This window comes from Ovis canadensis, chromosome 16 (genome assembly GCF_042477335.2).
Source record: "Ovis canadensis isolate MfBH-ARS-UI-01 breed Bighorn chromosome 16, ARS-UI_OviCan_v2, whole genome shotgun sequence".
NCBI lineage: Eukaryota > Metazoa > Chordata > Mammalia > Artiodactyla > Bovidae > Ovis > Ovis canadensis.
Genome location: NC_091260.1, coordinates 54148965 through 54156509, shown reverse-complemented (window position 1 = coordinate 54156509; position 7545 = coordinate 54148965).

Below are 7545 nucleotides of genomic sequence, written 5' to 3'. Positions count from 1 at the left end.
AGTGGAAGTGTTAGTTCCTCAGTCCTGTCCGACTCTTTGCGACCCTGTGGATTGTAGCTTCCTAGGCTCCTCTGTCCATGGGATTCTCCAGGCAAGAATACTGGAGTGGGTTGCCATGCCCTCCTCAAGGGCATCTTCCTGACCCAGGGATCGAACCCTGGTCCCCTACATTGCATGTGGATTATTTACTGTCTGATTTACCAGGGAAGCCACAGTTTAAGTACAAGAATATTCAGCAGATGTGATGAATTGGGCTCTCTGAGGGATACCCATGAAAGAACTCAAGAATTTCTTCCCAGAAAAGGGAAATTTGCAGAAATAAGAGGATATGTTATTGGAATGAGGAGTAAACCCTGAATTGTCAGGTAAGGGAAGAAATGTTTGTGAATGATATTGTAAGTCTCTGCAGCTTGAGAACACCACGTAGCTACATGTTGGCCCCATTGACTCATATTATTATGTCCCTTGCCCACTTTGATGAGATCCTAAGTCAGTTCTGTCCCTCTAAAGTGCTTCTCAGGCTCTAGTGTACTGGACAAGTCAACAGCCTCAAGCATCTGCAGGCACCTCTGGTTTGTAAAAAGTTGCTTCACTCTCTGGGAGGTTAGTCATGATTTACATTAAGCCCAAGAAATACACAGTGATTCTAGGGCTGGATCAATGTGCCCCGGGTCCTGCTTCTGCCGCCTCCGCCACTGCCAGTGAGGTCCCCTGGCAGTGCCATCAATGTCACTCACACTGGGTACCAGAGTTTGAGAAGATTCCACAGCAGGTGGGGGCGTGGGAATGGGAGGCCAGGATGTGGGTGGGTGTTGCAGGAATGAAGGGTGAGGCCAGGAAGCCTCCAGGAAACACAGGGTGTCTCAGTCCATTTGGGCTGCTGTAACAAAATGCTATGAACTGGGGCTTACACGACAGAAATGTATTTCTCATTGTTCTGGCAGGGTTGGTTCCTGGTAAGGGCTGTCCTCCTGGTTTATAGATAGCTTCCTTCTCCTTGTGTCCTTACATAGCTTCTCGTGTGTGTGTGTGTGTGTGTGTGTGTGTGTGTGTGTGTGTGGAGAGAGAGAGAGAGAAAGGGAGGGAGGGAGGAAGAGAATGGGGAGGAGGGAGGCTCTTTGGTGTTTCTTCCCATGAGGACCCTTTTCCTATGATAGGGCCGCATCTTTATGACCTCATTTAATGTTAATTACTTCTTTGGAGGCTCTGTCTCTAAATACAGCCACACTGGGGGTTGGGACTTCAACATATGAATTTTGAGGACACACATATTCAGTCCATAACACAGTGTATTCCCACTACTTTCCTACATCACTTTGGGGACCATGGCTTTCCTGAATCTTTCCATTCTCCCTCCTGCTTATTTTGAATTTCTTCATGAACACCCAACACTCCACAATAGACCAAAGATGCCTCATGACTGTGGCTAATGGCGGGGGTTGGGGGTATGTCTCTGGAAGAAGCCTTGGGAATTCTGCATACCATTGATTTAGGGCCTCATCTTAATCCTAAATCTTGGGCTTCTGAGGTTGATTTAAATAGCAGCTGCTATAGGGAGAGGGACCAATGGTTGTGCGTCTTTAAAAGAATAGCAGCTTAACAAACCATCTCATCACCAAACGAGAACCAAGAAAAAGAATTCCTTTTGCAGGCTTTATGCACCCCTGACTGTTCAAGCTCCTGAAGCCGTGTCATTTGCACTTTATCGATGAGGACACATGGAGCCAGCCTCCTGGGGTTTATATCCGGGTTCTGACTCTTGTGGCTCATGTCACCTGCGTAACAATGGTGCTGAGCTCATCCGGCTGCTGTGAGGACTGCAAACCTAAGCACGTGGTGAAGCCGTCATCAGAATAAGCCCTACACTCTCCCGCTTCTTTGGATAAGAAGGCAAAACCCTCAGCTGGCCATTTTTGAGGCTTTTCCAGACACTTTGGCTTGACAATATCTAGTCTTGCCCTCTTAGAGGATGGAATCAGAGACTATAAAGAGAAAGAGGTCCCTTTTCTGTATACTGTCCCCCCGACAGAGGGTCTAGACAAGGCCTAGAGGGGACAGTTCCAGCCTCATGGCCTGCAAAGCTCTCACAGGGCTGGAGCAGTCACACTCAAGCCTGTTTTCTCCTCAGCTGGACCAGTGTGTCACACCTGCCACACACATCTTGCTTCCCGACCTCCACTGAGAGGGCCCTGAGGACCCCTCCCTGGACTCAGCCCCCCTGGACCATGACAGTAGCTTCTGGGATCAGTCAGAGCAGCCCCCGCTCCCCATCCCACCAAGAAAAGGGACCCTCAGGTGTCCTGAAGGACATCTTTCCCACTAGGGGCTGCCCTCTGCCCTCGTCTCCCTGCGAAGGCTGGGATCTTGTCCCGGATGCAACAGTGGCACCTCATAAGTGTGTCAGTGGATGGGGGGATTTGCCAGTGTAGACAAAAGGGGGTTCTTATTCCACTAACACTTCAGTTAGCCAAAGAGAGACCAGGCGTTATGAAGGCTGGTGGAAAGTGACCACAGCAAAGCCCCAGAATTCCTGGTGCCTGTGGGGCTTCTACCCCAGGCCTAGGGCCCCAGAGACCAGATGAAGACAGGGCGGTCTCCCCAAAGGCTGCCAAGTGCGGGGAGTCAGCCAGGCCGGTCTGGGAGGCTGCATTCCAGGCTCCGTCACCTCCTCCACATCCCCTCTCTCAGGAGCCAGTGTGGGGCACCCTCTGGCGGGGGTGGGGCGGAGGAGGGGTGGATAGGCTCCATTAAAACTTGAGAAGCACCAGCTGTGTGTGAGAGCTATACTCCCCTGGGGGCCCAGCTTCAGTGCCGTCAAAGGTATTCAATGCTTTCAGACAAAAATCCGGCCAGAGACTATCTAAACAGAACTTGCCACCTGGTGTCTTAGTTGTGTAACCTTGATAGCGGTTCTTGGGATTTTATTCAGAAGGGAAATGAAGCATGAGCAAGACTGCGTGCCCGTCCTCATCCAGTTCCAGTGGCTGTTGACGGAGAGCACCCTACAAGCCAAGCCAAGCCTGCACCGAGCACCTGAACTGGGATCATTTATTTCACCAGACATGGTTATCCATATGTTACCCCCACGAAGCGGGACTGTGGTCATCCCCTCACTTTGCATGTGTGTGTGTGCATTAGTTGCTCAGTCATGTCTGACTTTGTAACACTAGGGACTGTAGTCCGCCAATTTCCTCTGGCCATGAGATTCTCCAGGCAAGAATACTGGAGTGGGTAGTCATTCCCTTCTCCAAGGGATCTTTCTGACCCAGGGATCGAACCTGGGTCTCCTGCATTGCAAGCACATTCTTTACTGTCTGAGGCACCAGAGAAGCCCCCTTGTTATTTTAGAGGTGGGTAAACTGAGGCACAGAGAGGCTAAGTAACTTGCCGAAGGTCTCCTACACAGAAGCTACTACACAGCAGGGCTGGGGTTTGAAGGCAGACTGGTGACCCTAACGAGGACCATGCCAGACTGCTGAATCTTGTGGCTGGTGATCACATTAAGTCTCCATCAGTAGCCCTCTTCATTACCTTCCATGTTCAATCAAATTCCCTACCTCTTCTTTGTTTCTACTGCCTTGAAACAAGGCCTTTATAACCTCACCCCACATGAGCAGGGAGAAGCCTTCTAACTCTTCTGATTTCTTTCTTTTAACTCATTTTTCTCACCATTACCCTGGCAGTCTCCCTAAAATACTGCTGTGATAACACTCCTGTCCTCTTTGATAACCTATAATAACTCCCATCCTCAGAGGTCGATTGCATATTCTGTGCCTGGTGGCCCAGCCGTCCCCCTTTAGTCTCTATTACCTCTTGTTCAGTGGAATGGTGCTGAAATTGACTTGCTCAAATTGATTTATTTGTCATCTACTAAACATTCCTTGCGCTTTCCTGCCAGCAGTGTTTTATTCCCACTGTTCCTCCCACCTGGAAAACGCTTTGCTTTCTAACCAGGTCCATGCATCCTTCACTTAGAGTTTACATCCCAGGTGCTCAGTAAGCTCCCTCATCCACCCTCACTAGGCTGAGCTCCACCCTATTCTGTGACGGGTTATGAATGGGTGGTCTACAGATGTGTTTGGCCAGTCAATGTTTAGACAGGGAAAAATAAAGAAATTTGAGTGTTTTGAGACGGGACAAATGCTCTCCAGCTTGCCGGATCCCTGCACTCTTGATTTTCTTACACCCAGTTTTCTTGGGGCTTGCAAACTCCGCCTGTACAGCTAATCGGGCAACTGCATGGAGCATCCCTTCTGCTGCCACCTTACTTATCTTTTCAGCATCATAACTTCCAAGTTGCTGGTCTTCAAAGAATTCTCTGACACTTGGATTTGTTTCTCTTCCTTTACCATCTTTGTCAAGTACTAGGTGACTCTGAAATAAAAGATTTCCCGTCCCAGGGGAATTATTACCCCAAAAGATTCCGTGTGGTTTTGCAATGTTAATATTCAATACATAATGTTTCTGCTTTGTGAAATTTTTTAAAACTGGGATATTCTTAAATGGTCTCCCACAAGGAGGAATCTAGAGCTTAAACTCCTGCTTTTCTATTACTAACTGTGGGGCCCAGCAAACTCACTAGCTGTGAGCCCTTCCCAAGCCTCAGTTTCCTCCTTTGTACAATCAGGAGAACAATAACCACTTCATTGGGTTCACGTGGCACCTGATATGACCAGAAGCTCAATAAATCAAAGCTGCTACTATATTCATGAGGCAGCCTTATTTAACATCTCAAGTTCTTGGGTTCTTGGGGTGAAGCCTGGCGTAAACTGAGACCATGGGGTCTTTTGGCATGGACCTTGCCTGGTGGCTCAGATGGTAAAGAATCTGCCTGCAATACAAGAGGCTCAGGTTTGATCCCTGGGTCAGGAAGATCCCCTGGAGAAGGGAATGGCAACCCACTCCAGTATTCTTGCCTGGAGAATTCCATGGACAGAGGAGCTTGGTGGGCTATAGTCCTTAGGGTCACAAAACGTCAGACAAGACTGAGTGACTGAGCACACACACACACAGTGTGAGACTAAATCTTATCTTCTGGGCCAGCCTCCCCTCATCTCCTTTTTGCATCCTAGGAGCTTAAAGATATCCATTGAGTAAATCTTCACTGGCTGATTCTTTTAAGGGCTACACAAAACCTGTGTCCCAACGCAGTCCTGATAGTTCTTCTTTGCCTTCCTTTGAGTGATCCCTCACATTCTGACTAGTTGGGATTAAGAAGTTATCTTGAAACCAAAACTGTTGGCAAAACAAACCTCTCAGACTGAAGCTCTTTTCTTCAAAGGTTTCATAGCTGTTTCTCCAAACCATTCTCCAATGCTGAACTTAGAGCAGCTAAGTTGAAAAAGGCTTAGAGGTTTCAATATGATGGTTTGGAAGGATACAGAAAGTGGAGTGAAGGGGACATATTGTTGCATGATTGTCACTATCCTGATTGTTTTTATTATGATAAGCTGATCAGTAGTGATCTGTCTTACTATAGAAGCTGCTTGTAAAGTAACTAAACAGTAAACTCAGATCTAGAAACCAGAGTTTCAAAAGTCTATTTTACTTTTTACACTAGCAGATGAAAGACATCCCATGCCCTAAAAAGAACCTTGAATGTTAGGATGAATTTCCCCGCTTAATAACAGCCCTGGTGAGTGTTCTGCCCTGAGGGTCTACTGGGAGATCAAATATTTTGATTCTTTTAATGGAAATCCTTAAAATATGAATACATTTTTGTGATCTCAGCTAAGATTCCCAATTGTCCCTCAGAATTTTGGTGAGGTTGTGTATGCATTGCAAATTGGAGGATTGTTGCTGAAGCTGAAGTCCAATACTTTGGCAACCTGATGCAAAGAGCTGACTCATTGGAAAAAAAACTGATGCTGGGAAAGATTGAGGACAGGAGAAGAAGGGGGTGACCGAGGATGAGATGGCTGTATAGCATCAGCGACTCATTGAACATGAGTTTGAGCAAACTCTGGGAGATAGTGGAGGACAGAGGAGCCTGGTGTGCTGCAGTCCGCGGGGTTGCAAAGAGTAGGAGAGTCAGACATGACTTAGAGACTGAATGACAAAAGAGATGGGAGTTTTGAGAGGGAATCAGGATTAAATGAGAGCATGAGGGTATAGCCCCTATGATGGGATCAGTGCCCTTAATACCGCTCTTTTACCAAAAAAAAACAAAAACCCACTCTTTCTCATCTCCCCAGTACTCCACCAGTTCAGTCAATCACCAAATCTTCATCTTGTCTTTGAAGCATCTATTGAAATGGTCACTTCTCTGTCTGCACTAACACCAGCTCAAGTCATTAGACATCATCGGTGGCCAGAGTGGTTGCCATCATTTCTCACCTATTAATGCAACAGCTTACTTTCTGGACTTCTGGCATCGATGATGACTCTTTTTTGGATCCCCTCCAACTCTTTCTCCTGCTATCACAGTAATCTTTTGAAAACATAAATTTGATCATGTAAACCTTCTATTTGGAGAAGGCAATGGCGCCCCACTCCAGTACTCTTGCCTGGAAAATCCCATGGACAGAGGAGCCTGGTGGGCTGCAGTCCATGGGGTCGCTAAGAATCAGACATGACTGAGCGACTTCCCTTTCACTTTTCACTTTCATGCATTGGAGAAGGAAATGGCAGCCCACTTCTGTGTTCTTGCCTGGAGAATCCCAGGGATGGGGGAGCCTGGTGGGCTGCTGTCTATGGGGTCACACAGAGTCGGACACGACTGAAGCGACTTAGCAGCAGCAGCAAGCCTTCTATTTAAAATCTTGGGCTTCCCTGGTGGCTCAGTGGTGAAGAATCTACCTGGCAATGCAGGAGACACAGATTCTAACCCTGGGTTGGAAAAAATCCCCTGGAGTAGGAAATGGCAACCCACTCCCGTATTCTTGCTGGGAAATCCCACACACAGAGAAGCCTGGTGGGCTACAGTTTGCAGGGTTGCAAAGAGTCAGATACGACCAAGTGCCTGAACAACAACAACAATGGGGAGAATGACACAAAAGGGTGAGACTTAGTGGGAATTTGATAATTGGAGACTTTGCTGTTGAACTTTTTAGCTGCCCCCCTCCCACTTCTTTAAATGTACACCCACTCCCACACATCACATAGCACATGTGGTAAAGTTGGGAACATGATAAAAAATATAGAAAATAAAAATTTAAGTCAAAACAATTGAAATATAGTAGGCCTTCCAAAGAAGCAGTCCATATCATTTGTGCATCATTATCTCTTGTGACATTTTCAGAACTGATATTACAGTGTTTAGTTCAGTTCAGTTCAGTTCAGTTCAGTTGCTCTGTCGTGTCCAACTCTTTGCGACCCCATGAACCACAGGAAGCCAGGCCTCCCTGTCCATCACCAACTCCTGGAGTCCACCCAAACCCATGTCCATTGAGTCAGTGATGCCATCCAGCCATCTCATCCTCTGTTGTTCCCTTCTCCTCCTGCCTTCAATCTTTCCCAGCATCAGAGTCTTTTCCAATGAGTCAGCTCTTCGCATCAGGGAGCCAAAGTATTAGAGTTTCAGCCTCAGCATCAGTCCTTCCAGTG